Genomic DNA, 18009 nt, shown 5'->3' with positions numbered 1-18009 from the left:
TTATGTCAGTTTTTGATATAGCCAATATTAAATCAAATATTCATTTTCAAGAGATATATGGGACGAAGGAATGTCTTTTGAGCCATGCAAAGACAGAATGTTACCACCTTGGGCAGTGGGAAAAAGCAAAGACCAGCTTTCGCTCTGCTAAGGAAGGTAAGGAGAAAGGTGGTTGACCCATAAAATTAAATCTTGCTTCCTACGTGGCTGATTCTGACAAGTCCAACAGCAGTTAAGAAAGTGAAAGCTGTCACAGAGTTAGAGGGGTTTTTTTTAGTGGTACAGGTTCACCTCATTCTAAGTAAGCCAAATTTTCAGAAAGGATAAATGTAAATCAGAATCAGTTTCAAACTCATTAAGCAGCCTTTTTATTTAAGGGAACCCTGTGGTGCATCCTTTTTATAAAGCAAATAATCTTTTTGTAGTATGAATAATTATCCCTCAATTATCTGATTTTTAAATTTGACTTTTTTTGTTGTTGAATTCAGCAACAAAAGTTTGGGTTTTAGGAATTTAGAATACATTTTTTTCAGGGGGAAAATCTGGACCAATATAAGAATTTCTTTTCCTTGACTGCATTTTATGAGGACTTTTTTAATGGGTAGAGGAGAGTTGGGGCAGTCCGATGGCACAGTGAATAGAATACAGGGCAATGAGTCAGGAAGACATTTTCATGAGTTTATATCTGGCCTCAGATACTAGCTGTGTGACCCTGGGCAAGTCACTTAACTCTGTTGGCCTCAGTTCCTCATGTAAAATGAGCTGGATAAGGAAATGGAAAACCACTCTAGTATCTCTATCAGGAATACCCCAAATGGAGTCACAGAGTTGCACATAACTGAAAAATGACTTACTGATAACAGTAAAAAGAGAAGAGTTAGGAGGAAGAAAAAATAGATATTTGTTCATTAAAAACATATTTTATTAGCAGGTTTGTCAGATCTGCAGTGTAGGCCCACAAAATTCTACATAATTAATATATTTCTTATCTGGAGATTCTGTGATTCCTTTCATATAGGTTCCCCCTCAAACTCCTAATAGCATTTCCTCCATGCCTTCATAGACTGTTTTAATCAATTGCCATGGCTAAAACTATTTATTACCTGGCAACTCAGTCTCTGTCAATGAGCTTCTTATTTAAATGAGCTTGTTGTCCAGTAACAAGCATAGAGCCCAGTTAAGGAAATGTTTCCTAGCTTGGAAGGACTTATAGGAACTTGTGCTCCATTGGGACAGGCTCTGAGAGCCCAGTGCTGGTATCACCACATATTAATATGCAGAAAATATATAGGCTGGGCGTTCCTAGGTTTATCTGAACACACTGGGCCAAGGATTACCATTGGCCCTTTTACTTCCCCTATATTATCATTATAAAAAAAAACTGGAGAATTAGTGAAATTTTTCTTTGTAATATAGCTAAAATACTGTGTATTTTAAATAAGGAATAGTAGAGAAGTTATGACTTAGTTCATTTTTTTAAAATTTAAGAAAAAATGTTTTTTAAAATTTATTTTGAATGCTGTTACTTAAACATAAGCAAGGGTATTTATATGAGCAGCAGGAATATATGTTGTAGAGATTAGAAAAGTGATTTCTGTGAAGTCAAAGGACTGCTAGACAAAGAAATTCTGGTTCCAGTTCCTACCCCAGCATTGCTTAAACAAATGACTCTGGATATGTGATCAAGGTTTTCCTTAGCCTTCATGTTTTCATTAGTAAAATGGAGCTAATTATACTTGTATTAGCTACTTTATAGGAATACTGTGGGGAGAAATACTCAGTGCACCTTAAATACACTATAAATATGACAGATGTGTTTCTTTAAAGGCTGATGGCACTTTAAAATATCATGCCTAATTATCACCGTTACTGTTATTCATTATACAATGCATGGCTTTTCTTTTCTTTGACATACTGTGTTATACCTCTTATTCAACTATGATTTGTATTATTTTCCTCATCCATGGACTGGTTTCAGGGGGAGATGGAGTGAAACTTTTCCTGAGATAATTAGGTAAAAGTTAAAAATTAAAGAAGGGAAAATGAAGAAAAAAGGACAAAATAGAATTCTGTGGGCAAGGTAAAATACATTAATATGTGTTTTAATTGGAAATTGACTGAGCTGTTGGGCAAAGAAAAAAATTGAGGTGATGTATATATATATATACATATACATACATACAAATATATACACATATATGCTTATATTCATGAGTTGTGTGTATATATCTATGCATGTGCACAAATATACATATATAAATGTATCTATAAACATACATTTACACACATATGTACATATACATACACATAAAAACTTTACTGAGAAAGAAGAAAGGAGGTGGTGGGGAAGAATTTAGAGGATCTTCAGTTTCCTGTTTTCTGGTGGTGCTTATTGTTTGTCCTTAATTTTCTTTTTTTTTTTTTTAAAGCAATCGGGGTTAAGTAACTTGCTCAAGGTTACATGGCCAGTTATTTCTGGGTGTGGTGCTAAGTATCTGAGCCCGGATTTGATCCAGGTCATCCCGACACTGGAGCCGATGCTCTTACTCACTGAGCCACCTGGCCGTCCCTAAGCAATTGGGGTTAAGTAACTTGCTCAAGGTTACACAGCTGGGTGTTTCTGGGTGGGTGCTAAGTGTCTGAGCCCGGGATTTGATCTCCAGGTCTTCTCAACACTGGAGCCGGTGCTCTTACTCACTGTGCTACCTGGCCGCTGCTGTCCTTAATTTTCAAAGAGGACCAATGATTTCATGAGATGATGTCTTGACTTGCATGTGAGTTAGATTTAAGTGAAGCAGAGTAGCACAAAGTTTTCAGCCTTACTGTCTCTTCCAGAATCATTGAAATTCAGTGACAGGATAGAAATCAAGATGACGGACAATGGCCTGGGATGAAGAGGAGTGTCAAACAAGGAAGAATAGGGTAGAGTGAAGGAGGAAATGGTGTAGTATACAACTAACTGCTCTGTTACTAAGTCAAATGTTTTAAATGTATAATAATATCTTCATCAAATTTTCTTTGACAAGAGAAACACCTGTAAAAGTTATGTGGTTATGGATAAAGGATTATATATTATCAAAAGCAGTATTTCTCATCAATTGAAAATATAGTTAGAAAATGGAAAGGAAGATAGGGAATTTAATACAAGAGGAATTTTGTATGTGAAGAATTGTAGGCAGAATCAGGCTATTCATGTGAATGTAAATAAATTTTCCTGGCTAGAGTAGAGAGTTCAAGTTGGTTTTTATTTGGAAATGAAAAAGTTTTGTTTGGTGGAAGGCCCTATAAATGATTGGTTTTAATTTGATTTAAGGGGCAATTGGGAGCCATTGTGGGCTTCTGGGAAGGAGAATAATTTGATCAAAATGACACTTGATAAATCGTTAGGTATTTTTTCCTCTATTTTTGGATAGATTGTTGGCGGAAAGGAAAAGGCTAAGACACAGTTGGAATAACCAGAGAATGAGTTGATTAAAGTCATGACAAACTCTGGCTGTGGGAGTTCAGAGGAAGAGATGCATCTTGGAAATGTTGGCAGGGAAAAAAATCAATAAGACTTTTTGATTTGAGTCATGATGGTGAAGAGATAGAAGCCAGATTTCTTGGGATAAAGTAGGAAGCCATTGGTGAATAAAAGTCTGTAAAAAGTAAAAGGTTTATCTGTGAAACAAACAAAAGAAATACGTTTATAGCTCATAAGAGTTTCATTGTCAAGATCTGGTTTTCCTAGTGTGCTATTTTTACAATGATCTAACTCATGAAATTCCCTCAACAGGCATAAATTGTACAACTCTCTGATCTGAAATATAAGTCAATGATAATCAACCTGTCACCCTACTCTTCAAGAATTTTCACTTCCTGAAGAGTTTCACCTTCTGTCCTTCAGAGGATCTCATCTTCATTAGGTTGCAGTACTACTACATAAATTAATATAGATGGCAACATATTCAATTCTAGTCAGCAAACATGTATTAAGTAATTACTGTGGGCAAGGAAAAAATACTAGGCATTGGAGATACAAGAACCAAAGCAAACTCATCATACCTGTCTGCAAAGTGCTTATATTCTATTGTAGGAAGGAGAGACACCCATACACCCATCTGTACTATGTCATCTTGTTCAATCTCACTTCTGTATCCTTCAGGAATAGTGTCACATTAGGAAATTCTTAAATATTCTGACCTGGAACCAATCAGAGTAAGAAAGCAAATGCAGAGGCCCTGATTTTCCAATTCATGTCTAGCTTTAAGATCACCTTCTTAATAAGAGACCAGGTTATTTGAAAAAATTCCCCATTACCCAAAAAATTAGAACCAATTTTCAAGTAGTTACCTGATAAAGTAGAGACAAATACAGATTTTTTTTTGGCTTTTTAGAGGGCAATTGGGGTTAAGTGACTTGCCCAAGGTCACATGGCTAGTTTTTGTGTTAGGTGTCTGAGGCCTAATATGAACTCAGGTGCTCCTGACTCCAGGGCCCATGCTCTATTCACTGCACCACCTAGCCCCAAGACAAATGTAGATTACACAGGCCTATAGCTAGGGTGGGACAACTGGAGTTTTACACCAGGCTATAAAATTTCGAGGGACTGATAAAATAACTACAAGGTTCATTTCCTCCTGCCAGAGACATCACCCTAGATGATTTCTTCCTTTGCCTTATTTCATCCTCAATGACCTGGCTTTATTTTGGAGTATGCAACCTCCTCTATGTGACCACATCTATCCCTCTTCTCACAAGTCATAACCTGAAAGTCTCATCTTTTTTTAGGAGCTGATAGCAAGTTTATTTGGTGAAAGCAGAGAGCAAATAGGGTGAAGAGGACATATGGTGGGGGTTGGAAGTAAGGATGTTGGTAACCCTGAAAATGTAGTTAGTTGCTTCAGGGGCAAGAGGATGATTTTTACACTGAGAAAGTTAGGGGGTTCTTTGTGTAAAGGGGAGTTGTTCTTAGCCATTCAGCACCATCCAGACTAGCTCTGCCCCATGGGACCCTTCACCCCAACAGGATATGCCTCATAAATGCTTCATAGTTGATATAACCATTGCTGTCTTCATGCCCTGCCACCAACACTTCCATTTCTTCCTTTGTCATTTTCTCACCCAGGGTGATGAGGATCTGTCGTATTTCTGCTCTCATGACCATGCTCTTCCCTTCCTTATCAAACACCTGAAGCCCTTCTACATAGTCTTCATATATGCTCTGGTCCTTATTCTTTGCTACAGTCTGCAGCATTGGTAGAAAGTTCAAAGTTCAGCACCTTCACATTCATCTCATCACTCTTGGGATTCCCTAAGACCTTGAGCACCTCAGCATTGGTAGAGTTCTGGCCCAGGGCTCAAATCACGTCTCGACACTGGCTGTATAAGATCTTTCCATCCCCTGTTCAGTCAAATAGGTGAAAGGCCTCCTTGAACTCTGCGGTCTGATCCTCCATGAAGTAGCACATCTTGGCCATGCAAGAGCGCTTGCTTGTACTCCAAAAATTTCATCTTAATCTAGGATAGACATCTTCTCTTTGATAGCCATATTTCAGGTAAGCATCATATATCTTACCACAGGTATAAAAATTATGGCCCTGGGTTAGCCAATCACTGAACTACCAGATTCAATTCATAAGAACAACAGAACTTTTAATCTCAGTGATGGAAATGAAAAACAATGGTTGTCAAATTGTTGAGGGCATTAGGAGAAAATCTTTCTGTGAGTCTATCTGCTTATACATGAAATAAAGTTTATACCCAAAAGAGAGAGTGAAGGAGAAATGAGTCATGGGATCATAAATTTTGACCTCTTTCATGTAACTTTCTGTCATCGGATTCACCACCCATAGAATCAGAGCTGAAAAGGATCCTCAAAGTCATTGAGTCCACCCACCCCCCAATTTTACAAATGAGCAAACTAGACTTAAGGGGTTTGAGTGACTTGCCTAACCCAAGATGACCAAGCAAGTAAGTGGCCCAAGTAAGATTTCAACAGAGGTCTTCCTGGTTTCCAAAGCCAGTACCCAATCAACTCAAAGAACTTCCTTAGAAATGTTAAAAAAAAATGAAGAGCTTTTTTTTTTGTTTTTCAGTCATTTGTTTAGTTGTGTTCAACTCTTCATGACCTCATTTGAGGTTTTCTTAGCAGAGTTAGTGAAGTTGTTTCCCATTTCCTTCTCTAGCTCATTTCATAGATGAGGAAACTGAGGAAAACACAGTTAAGTTGCTCAGTGTTACACAGCTAAGTAAGTGTTTGAGGCCAGATCTGAATTCAGGAAGGGTCTTATTGACTTCAAGCCTGGCACTGTATCCACTATGCCACCTTGCTGCCCTAAATAATGAAGAACTACTACTCAGAAAACAATCCAGAGTGGTATAGTAAATGATAATTGCAGTAGAACAAATCCACCTTGAATAATTAAAACAATTTTCACATATAGTAATGTATTCATATGTATTGATAGTTGTCTCCATTATGCATGATTTCTTAAGATGGAGATGTAAAATACTTATATTGAGGAAGAGCAAACATGTCACCACTTTAAATGCTGGTTTATATATTGTGGATTGCTTTTCCAAAAAATTTAAGTATGATTTTGCAGACACTTGTGTTTGAATGTTGACGTCTGAGCAGTTGCATCAGAGGCTGTATGTACATCTCATCCCTTCCTGAACCCCAGGTAAATTACAGCTGAGTAAATTTGCCACATATACCCAGGAGCTATAATAAAGGTCATTTGAGCATAGACTAGATCAAGGTTGCCTATAAGGGAAACAGAAAATGGAAAGCAGTCAAAGAAAAAAGTACATAAAATTAGTGTAGCAATATTTTCAGAAAACTTGTGAGGGGCAAATGAGCATGTGAGACAAGGCAGAGATGGGTTGAATGACAGAAATGTATTTCAGGTGCTTGAACACTGAACTCTGGATAGCTGCCAGTATCCAAACATAACATAATTTATGTCAATTTTCTTGTAATGATATCATTTTAAATTTTATGATAGGTATTTTAATTAATCATGGTTTGGTTATTCATTTTATATCAACAATGTGGTCTTTCGAATTTTTGCTATGATAGTTATTATTTTTATTGAGGCTTTTTTTTTATTCCTGATCTTAAAAATGTTTATGACGTGAGAACTTAGCTAAAAGTGAACTAGATTTAAAGGAAAGTCCCATCTACTTAGCTAAAAAAGACTTTATCCATAACTGAGTTGAGTTAAAGACCAAATTTATTGCCAACTTATCTTTATATATCATTGAGTTGAAGTGTTTATGATATCAAGTTGATGCCTGGAGACAGTTGATTAAATGATTTGAGCAATGGAGGCGAGTCTCCTTAAACTGTCCTCGTCATTCAATTCTTCCCTCTCTAAGCTATGACATTGCTATGAGTCTGGAAAGTAGCTTTGGAAGTTAAAGTAGAGTTTCCTTCACAGGCCTTCCTCTTTGTTCTTGATCAGATTCCTTAGATCCCACTCATTACCCTTTTGAATTGCATATCCAGTGTTAGAAAGCTGTGTATCTTTAAAGCATAGCTTGTTCTGTGAACGTTCAAGGACCTATACAACAACCAAACAAACAAACTTCTTTGGGAGAGGAAGTATGGTGCAGTTGGGAAGTACTGGGTTTGGAGGGAGAAGACAGCTCAAATCCTATCTCTGTTGTTTCCTACCTGTTTGACTTTGGGCAAGCCACTTAACATCTCTGGGCCTCTTTTTTTTTTGTAAAATGAAAGGATTAGGCTGGATGGAAGATGGAATTAGACACATCTGTAAAATGAGATTAGACTGGATTGAATAGTGAAACATATTTGCTGTATTAAATAACCAACTGACCAAGCATTTATTAAGTATTTATGTAGTGTGCTGTACACTGGGAGTATGAGGATAAAAAAGGACACAGTGTACTCAAAGAGCTTTCAGTTAATTGTCATTGGTTTTCAGTACTTTCAGTTGTGTCTTACTCTTCATGACTGCATTTAGGGTTTTCTTGTCACAGACTCTGGATTGATTTGCTGTTTCCTTCTCCAGCTCTTTCTACAGATAAGGAAACTGAAGCAAACAGGGTTAAGTGACCTGCCCAAGGGAACACAGCTAGTAAGTGTCTGAGGCCAGGTTTGATCTTAAGAAGATTAGTCTTCCTGATTCTAGACCTGGCTCTCTATCCACTGTACCACCTAACTGCCCTTTTCAGCTAATCGGGGGATGGAAAATGCTAAATAAAGATGATAGACTATTAAATATGTATGCTAAAAATCAGATTATAAATTTTTTAGGCAAAATGCTATCACAAATTTAGGAGGGGGATTTGGAGATATCATGGAAGGACTTCATGGTACTTAAGTTGGGCCTTGAAAGAAGAGAAAGCTTTAAATAGGCAGAGGTAGAGAGAGATTGTATTCCATGTGTGGGGAATGCCATAAATGCGTGGTGATGGGACAGGAGGAGTGAGATCCAAGAACAAATAGTCCAATTTGATTGGAGTGGAGGGTGTCTCATGGGGCCATTCCTTTATATTGCCTGCTGAGACTGTTGAGGAAAGGAAGCCTGTCCTCCATATGTTGAATCTGTTTTGGTACCCAGTTTTCATAGGCTCATAAACAGATCTAGGCTCATAGGATTCTAGACCTGGAGGTGGAAAGGATCTCAGAGGTCATCTGGTACGGTTTCTCCATTTTGCACATGAGGAAACTGAGGCAGACAGATGTTAAGTGACTTGTCTTGGAACACACACATAATGAGTATTTGAGGTAGAATTTGAACTCTAGGCTTTCTGATTCAAAGTCCAGGACTCTACCCAACTCTCTAACTACCTAAACCCTGTAATTTCCTTTGTGAAGAAGCATATCACCACATAACTCAGCCACAGCATGATAATTTTCTAGGGAAACTGATGCATGTCATAGTTCATCTGCAGCTATTTAAGGGAGCTTCTTAATCCTTAGGCATAACATGCTTGAAATGTGTCCAGGACAACTATGTAATCTGCTTGAGACAGTGACCATGTCTTACTGATTTTATGCAAATATATAACATGTAACATCCCCAGGGTCTAGAACTCTGTATTATACAGAGTAGACACAACTGTTCAGTTGTTAAAAAGAAACAAAAAACTTTTAAACCCCAGAACCTTACTCATATACAAAAAGCACTCTCAGAACCAAAATATTTGTATACTAAAGTGATTATGTTCTGGGAGAGTTTGGAAAAGAACATTCAATAAAAGTTTAGAGAAAAATAGTTATGGGGAAAAGCAAATGGCCCATAGAGAAGATGAGATAACATTAATCACAGTACAGTGCAGGAAATTCTATGGATCTCCCCCCGTGCGTAAAAATATTCAAAGCTTTCTCTTTTTGGTAATAAAAGCAAAACAAACAAAAAAAATCTGAAAACAGAATCGGTTCCTTTTCATTTGGTGATGGCTGAACAAACTGCACTATACATGTTTCATGGCTTGGTACAGGCTGTCCCTTATCCCTCGAATGTATTTTGTTCTCTTGTCTGCATCCTAGAGTCCCTAATTTCATTGTGCCACACCTTACATGAAACGCACTATGATCTCAACAGATGCCAGTGCCTTTCTCCATTATCTTGTATACACAGTTCCTACATGTGTGTCTGCCGTTGCTTTTATGGTTCCACATAAGAACCTCAAGGGCAGAATTTTTTTCCTTTTTGCCTTTGTATGCTAAGCACCTTGAACAATGTCTATGCATGTAAAATGCTCTTTGATAGATGTAAGAGAATATTATTGTTACATGAGATGTGGCAAATAAAAGTTAATTCAGAAAAATATGGGGATATTTGTATGAGCTGATGCTAGGCAAAGGAAGCAGAAAAATATGATCAACATGTACAGTAAGTACAGTAATATAATTGAGAACAGCACTAAAAAGCAATGAGCATCAGATTAGATGCAATAATCATGTTATTGGTTGGAATGCTTACCAGGTAAACACATTGAGAGTGGCTTACAGGTGCTGAAGGCTGCATGCACTGTCAGATCCTGTGTCTTGTGTTTTTTTTATAATTTTCTTTCTTTGTTCTCCTGTAGTGATTTTTGGGAAGGGCAAAGAATTAATATATTAAGAATTACTGGTATTTCTATAAGTAATAATATTAATAATAGAATAATAATTATTAAAATATTATAGTCATAATGTTAACAATAATAATTTTAAAGTCATAATATTAATAATAGAATCCATATGGAACATTAAAGATTGTGAATTTTTTTCTACATGTTATCTCATTTGATCTTCTCCACAACCCTGTGAGGTAGTTGCTATTATTGTTTTTGTTTGTTTTTTGTTTTTGCTTTTTGGAGGGCAATTGGGGTTGTGACTTGCCCAAGGTCACATGGCTAGTAAGTGTTAAGTGTCTGAGGCTGGATTTAAACTCAGGTCCTCCTGACTTCAGGAGAGGTGCTCTATTCACTGTGCCACCTAGTTACCCCAGTAGGTGCTATTATTATGCCCTTTATTCTGTGGGCTTGGAATTAAGAAAACTCATCTTCTTGAGCTCAAATCTGTCCTCAGATGCTTACTAGCAGTATTACCCTGGACAAGCCACTTAACCCTGATCGCCTCAGTTTCTCTTCTGCAAAATAAGCTGGAAAAGGAAATAAAAAAGCACTGTAGTATCTTTGCAAGGAAAAATACCAAAAAGGCGTCATGAAGAACCAGACATGACGAAAAAATGACAAAACAACAACTAAACAAAGCAGATGAGGAAATTAAGAAAGATCAGGGTCGGGGGCGGCTAGGTGGCGCAGTGAGTAAAGCACTGGCCCTGGAGTCAGGAGGACCTGAGTTCGGTTCCTGCCTCAGACACTTAACACCCCTAGAAAAAAAAACAACTAGCTGGGTAACCTTGGGCAAGTTACTTAATCCCAATTGCCCTCCAAAAGGGAAAAAAGAAAAGATCAGGGTCACATGGCTATTTAGTGTCTGAGACAATATTAGAATTCAGGTCTTCCTGACTCTTATCTCATGCTCAATCCACTATGACTTATAGGTACATAGTCATTCCTAAAAATATAATATAGGCCTCCGTGGTCAACCATAAGCTTTATGTAGTATTGTGAATTAAAAAGCAAACATAATATTAGGATGTAAAAAGAGAATTTTAGCATGAAATCAACTTCCAATACTTTTTCCTCCAAATTGGAGTTGGCTAGAATTTTGCTTTTAAGTGTTATATTCAATTTTATTTCCTAAGATGAATATCATTCATATAAAGTGTAGGAGAGAGTAAAAAACATCTTTAAAACCTTATGGAAACTGGTCTGCAAGGAAAGGATAAAAGAATTTGTGTTTGTTCAGACTAAGCATCAGAAGCCAGAAATGGGAGGTTAATAATAGTGTAAAGGTGATGAGCAATATTTTTTTCTAGTGAAGAATAAAGAGAAAGGAATATACATAAACTGCAAATGAGCAATTTTCCATTTCCAAACTGATTTTGAAGTCAGAGGACCTGGGTCCAAATTCTAACAATGCTACTATCTCTCTGACCTTGGTAAAACTACTTCTCTTTGGTCCTTAGTGACCTTATCTAAAAAGGGGTGGTGGGGGAGTTAAATTAGGTGACTTCCTTATTCCTTTCCAGCTATGACTTTCCAGTCCCATTAAGAGTAAATTGTCAGATGATGGAAAGTTTCACAAAAGAGAATGTGTAATCTTCTCTAGGGATATTTTTTTTAGAAGAGTATAGGCAACTATCTTTTGAGGAAAATTTGAATATGACTCAATCTCATAAAACCTTGAAGCTGGAAAGGATCTAAAGCAAATGTTATTGAGTAAGACTATGATGAAAGGCATTGAGAAGGGCCTGAAGCTACATTGAAACATGAGGACAGGGCTCACCAAAGGCAGACTGAGAAGAAAAAAAGTATCATCTCATTTAGTTCTTTTTGTCTGAATGTGATAAGGAACTTCAGAGGCTTTCTATTGTCTCTAGGATAAAATACAAACTCCTTTGATTTGTGGAGGATTAACAGCAAAGAATATTCTCCTAAGAGACCTGGTGCAGTATTTTTGTCTCCCCTCTGCCAACTGGGGCTCACAAAATCAAATGTTATTGTAGCATAGCAGAAAGAAGAAAGAGACTTGGATTTGGGATTGGAAGACCAAGAATCAAGGATCACTTGGGTCATTTCCAAGTTTTAATGTTTGTTTTCATAATAACTCACCTTTACTAAATGATCTGGGCACAAATTGCCTTAGAAATAAACCAGTCTAAATTGCAAAAGACTCTTGATGAAAAATGCTATGTGCCCCAGAGAAAGAACTGATGGCATTTGAATACAGACCAAAGAATACTGTTTTTCACTTTCTTTCCTTCCTTCTTTCCATCCTTTCTTTCCTTCTCCTTATTTATTTCCTTCTATTTTCCTCCCTTTCTTCCTCCCTCTTTTTTTCCTCTTTCTTTCTCCTTCCCTTCCTTTTGGTCTTTTCTTCCTTTCTATCTTCTTTCTTCCTTCTCTCCTTCCTTCCATTCTTTCTTCCTCTCTCTTTCTCTCTCTCGCTCTCCCTTCCTTTTTCTTTTATCTTCCGCAAAATTAGTAATATGAAATATGTTTTACATGATTACACATTCATATTCTATATCAGATTGCTTACCATCTTGGAGAGGGGATGGGGAAAGGAGAAATAGAATTTGGAAGCCAAAGCTTAAGAGAAAAAGAATGTTAAAATTGTTTTTACATGTAGTTGGGGAAAAATAAAATATTGTTTAAAAAATAAAATGTAGAAGAAAAAATAGTCCAGTCTAGTTCAGTCATTTGGTAACTAACCCAGGGTCACAGAGTATAAGCAACTGTCTTTTGAGGAAAATTTGAATGTGACTCAGTCTCATAAAACCTTGAAGCTGGAAAGGATATGAAGGGAAAGTTATTGAGTACGACTATGATGAGAGGCAGTGAGAAGGGCCTGAAGCTACACTGAAACCTGAGGAATGTGGTAAATAGTAGAGTCAGGATTTGAACTCATTCCCCTTGATTGCAGATCTACTCCTTTCACTATCCTATAGTTTCCTCAGACTATATGACCTTGACAAACTTACCTTTTTTGAACCTCTGTTTATTTTACTGCAAAATGGGTAGCAACTTGCCTGGAAGGATTGGTATGAGAAGGCCGGCTTTAGAGGTAGGAAGCCTAGCTTTCAAGCTCTGTCCCTGACATTATTTATGACCATGGAGGTACTTTTCCTGTTAGGGCACCCAGATACATTGACAACTAAAACTCTTAGACAACTTAGTTATCAACATCAACTCAGTTGTTTTTCAATCCTTTATGACTCTTCTTGACCCCATTTGGGGTTTCCTTGGCAAAGATACTGGAGTAGTTTTCCATTTCCTTTTCCAGCTCATTTTACAGAGGAGGAAAATGAGGCAAACAGGGTTAAGTGACTTGCCCAGAGTCACACAGCTAAGTGGTTTTGAATTCAAGAAGATGATTCTTCCTGACTTCAGACCTGGCACTTTCTCCACTGTAACACCTAGCTGCTGATTGATCTTCATAGATGAAAGGAATTCTCTACATGGATAAAATCACAGATATGGGCAAAAAATTCATTTAAATTTAATAATATTTGTACTATCTATATGACCACTTTCTGAGAAAATTATTTTATCAGCTGGCAAGGCCTATATAAATGTGAGTAGTTATTATTAGTAATAATTTTATCTAATTTATAGGGTTGTTATGAAGAGCCAATGAGATAATCTATGTAAGGCATTTTGCAACAATGAAGCCCTATATAAATATGAATTACTTTAATTACTACTGGGGGATGTATTTTCCAAAAGGGGAAAAAATTGTAATGGGCTTTTTATGTCTTTGTATTCCAGCTTTTGGTTCTAAAATAGTGTTATATTTTTAGCTAATTGATAATTAATTTTTGAGTGAATAGCTAATGGAATTCTGTTAATTAACTTTGTACTTCTGTGACTGCTAGATGTATTGTGTGAAACAGTATACCAGTTAGAACTTTGCAGTGAGTAAAATTTGATAGGTTTGATGTATTCCAAGAGTCTTACAACTTTTTTTTAGTTTCTTTTTTTTAATTTCACATGAATAAAAGAGTAGAAAAGAGTATTATATATGAAACCAGGAATTTAATGTATAGCTTTAAAAATTATTTCATGGGTCCTAATGAATTCAGAACGTTACTCTAATTTAACTTATATTTCAATTCAACATTGTATGTACTGTGTGTGATACATTGTTAGGCAGTGGAGGCACAAAAGTTTTTTTTAAACCTAACTTAAGGAGTCAGTCTAGTAAATTTATAAACTGTATTTCTGATTACCTAATAAAAAATTCAAATTTATCAGATAACATTTATAAGTATTGGTTTTATAAAACATTTCAAATAAGACAACATCTGTTAGTCCTGTCTCCTTCTCTAACAGGCTCAGTGGCTTTATATTGCTTCTAGGATAACTAAAATACAAACTACTTGGTCTGGTATTTAGCATCCTTTCTTTCCAGACTGATGTCATGTGACTTCCCATCATATATATCCCAGCCAAACTGTTCCCTTTCCCACCTCTATGTGTGTACAGGAGTCTTTTTCCTCTTTGCTTGCCTTTCCGTTTCCTCTCCCTGTTTGCCTTTACAGGTTCAATGTTGAGTGAAAGTACCACATCCTGTTTTAATTCCACATGCTTTTATTACCTCCCCTCCCCAATTACTTCAAATACATTAGGGTATGTGTATTTATATATGCACTAAAAGATATGGAGGGAGGGGAGAAAGAGAGAGAGAGAGAGAGAGAGAGAGAGAGAGAGAGAGAGAGAGAGAGAGAGACCAAAAGAAGGAGAAAATACAAGAGGAGGGAAAAGAATAAGAGAAAGGGGAAAGGGGAAGAAGAGGAAGAAGGGAAGAGGAGACAGTGAAGGAGGTAGACCTATTTCCTTAGTTGTTTACACTTAATTTTTCCCCCAGCAGAATTGATAGTACAGACTCTTCTTATTTTTTTCTTTATATTTCCAGCACCTAGAAGACTGAAGACTGCCAGACATAACGTAGGAGCTTAATAGATGGTTGTTGTCTTGAATTTAATTTAATCCATGTGGAACACAAGGGCAAACCAGACTTTTCCATGAATTTAGAATAATAACCATAGTTCCTACCTCACTGAATTGTTGTGAGGCAGAAAGGAGATATTGTCAGTAGACTGCTTTGCTAACTTGAACAGGATATATAAAATGTCAGTTATTATTATACCTAAGTGGTAGCAGTGAATGTCATTGTCTAGTTTCCCTATGGAGGCCCTCAATAGAAATCTGAGTTGTAAAGATTCTCCTCTATCCAAACCATCCTAAACAACACTAATAGAATGCTTCCTAACATATGGATTTGGGGGAGACTGATGTGGTATAATGGAAAGAGCCCCAAATTTAGAACTATGCATTCTATCCTGCCACTTACAGGATTTGCTCATCTGTCAAGTGAGAACAATGTTAAGACTTTTATTACCAACTTTCAAATGTTAATGTGAGGCTCAAATAATCCAACAAATGGAAAACACTTTACAAACTGTGCAGTCTTGTGTTAAATTTTAGACTTAGTGCTAAAAAGATCCCTAGAGGACATAGAGGTCAACCCTCTCATTTTACAGATGAGGAAAAGGAGCATTAGAGAGGGTAAGTCATTTGTCCAGGATCATTCAGATAGAAAATGACAGGATAGTCATTTGAACCCCTGTTTTTTGACTCTGAAACCATTACTCCTTCTGTTGTGCCTCAAACTGCTATTATCCTGACCTTACCCTCCTGAAAAACCTTCACTGGTTCTCTTGTTAGAAACTCATGTATGCATAAAACCTCCCAACATCTGGTTCCAACCTACCTCTCCATTCTTTTTGTAGTAATCTATGTTCTAGCTTGAGAAAAGTAATATATTGCCTTCTGCCCTCTCTCATCTCTTCATCTTAGCATGTATTATCCCCCATAAAGACCCTGATATTTTGATGTCTTTTTTCCTCAAGCCCAGTTGAGGTACCAATTCCTATTTTGGGGGAACCTATAAGCCTTCTCTCATTTACCTCTCTTCTAGTTATCAGTGATGTCTCCTTCCTTTCACCTTCCACATGGTTCTACTTGTACCTCTCCTGGGAGTAATCAAATGATAAATTCCGTAAGGGTCGAGGCTGTCATTTTTTAATTATTTTGTCTCACTATTACCTCCAGTTCTGTGAATCCACATGTGGAAAATCCCTCCAGCAGTCTCATCAATTTTTCTGTAATTTCTAGTCTTATTGTGTTTAGGAAGACCTGAGAGTTTGATGCCCATGGTTACACAGCTACTATGCAGCAGAGACTACATTTGAACCTGTTTCCTTGAATCCAAGGATGGTTCTCTATCCATGATGCCAGGCTACCTCTCTACCTCTCTTATTACTCATATTAAATGCTCGAGATATTTATGAATATCCTTGTTGAAAGAAACCAGGATATAGATCTGAAGTAGACAAGTTGGATTGAAGATACTTGCATAAGAATGAGATCAAAGAGAATGAGAATCATTCAGAACTGAGGAGTGAAAAAGGGAGAAAGAGATTGAAGGAATTTTATAGATTTCACCATAGGGAAAGTGATGATTTATCCCTGAGTAAGAGTCTGGGGCTGTGTGACTACATTATCAATAGTAGCTTAAAGTTGGCCTGTGTAGTAATAGGTATTGAACACTAACTTGTCTAAAAGAGCTTAAAGAATAAAACCTGGTTGAGGATGTATGAGATTGGAGGATAGTGGACTTTGAGAACAGAGTTAATTGGTAGGACAGAGTTCTGAAACTTTAACAGACCTGATAGATAACAACAAGAAGATTTTAAACCTGTATAGAGGGTAAATAAATATACAAATCAGTCATTTTATATGTGCTTTTGTATTTTTAAACAAAGGATAACCCAAGCAATTCATTGACTTTCTGTCATGATAAATGGACTTAACACAGGTCCTCCCAGAAAATCAGATCCTTTGTTTTATTTGTTCTATTATAGAAAAGACAATATGAGCTGAAATCTGTGTACTTTTTAAAAGTACACATTCTTATCTGTGTCTGACATATCACACTGTATTGTGAGAGGTCCAAAATTTGCCATTGTTTCTTAGATTTAATTATCTAAGCACTTTCCACCAGCAGGCTGTCTACTATTGACATGCAGAATTTCATTTTGTTCAAATATATTTTGTTATGTGTCTCCTTGATATTGATAACAGCAGTTCCTGTTAGAGCTTATCTCCTTTTGATTCTGGAAATGTAATAATGCAAGGAAATACAAAGTCACCACTGCATGTACCAGTTTATTCAAACATCTATCAAATTTTGGGATCAAGCTAACATTGGTGGGAGATGTGGTATGCATGCTGCAACTTGAATGCTCTGATCAGAAGGTAACAGGCGTTTCAAGGGACACCTCTTCCCTTACAAATATAAGAAAGAATAAATTAGGAAAACAAAGCAAGCTAAGGTTTTCTTAGCAGAGTCTGCATTTTCTTTTTCAGAGATTTTTCTTCATCATCTTAGACATAATGACATACTGGATGGAATAAGGAAACCCTGGGTTCACATCCTCCCTCTAACACTTCACAGTTGTAAGACTCTGAAAAAAAATCATGTAACCTCTCTGGATCTCAGGCAACTTGTTAGCACTTATGTACAATGGAAGTAGTATACAGTGAAAAGAGCCCTGACTTTGGAGTCAGAAGACATAGGTTCAAATTGTGCCTCAGAAATTTTTAAGTGTGTGACCTTGGGAAAGTCATATAACATCCCTGGGCCTCAGTTTCTTGATCTGTAAATTGAAGAGGTTGGACTAGAATGTCTCCTGAGGTTCCTTTCACTTCTAGAATTCTGATGCTATGAATGCTACTAAGACATAGACAGGTGATTGTGTATAAGTGGAGGGTGTCTCCTACACCAGAAATTTCCCATGATGATGAAATTGCAAAATTATCCTGTATTCTGGATGATTACATATGTCTGTTTATTTTCTGTCCTTAGTACAGTAT

At 36.8% G+C, this 18009-nt stretch overlaps 1 protein-coding gene and 1 pseudogene across 4 annotated transcripts in view; one reads left to right on the top strand and one right to left on the bottom strand.

The window, feature by feature from the left end:
* Nucleotides 1-18009, top strand: part of SYT1 (synaptotagmin 1) — a 766356-nt gene that overhangs the window by 162890 nt on the left and 585457 nt on the right. The window lies entirely within an intron of this gene.
* LOC138166322 (myosin light polypeptide 6-like) lies at nucleotides 4771-5455 on the bottom strand (annotated as a pseudogene).

The sequence above is a fragment of the Petaurus breviceps genome, unplaced genomic scaffold (genome assembly GCF_028583685.1).
Source record: "Petaurus breviceps papuanus isolate PSGF00001 unplaced genomic scaffold, PetGlider_PUasm1.0 221, whole genome shotgun sequence".
NCBI classification, from domain to species: Eukaryota; Metazoa; Chordata; class Mammalia; order Diprotodontia; family Petauridae; genus Petaurus; species Petaurus breviceps.
The sequence above is the reverse complement of the archived record's forward strand: the minus strand, read 5'-3'. Positions and strand labels throughout refer to the sequence as shown.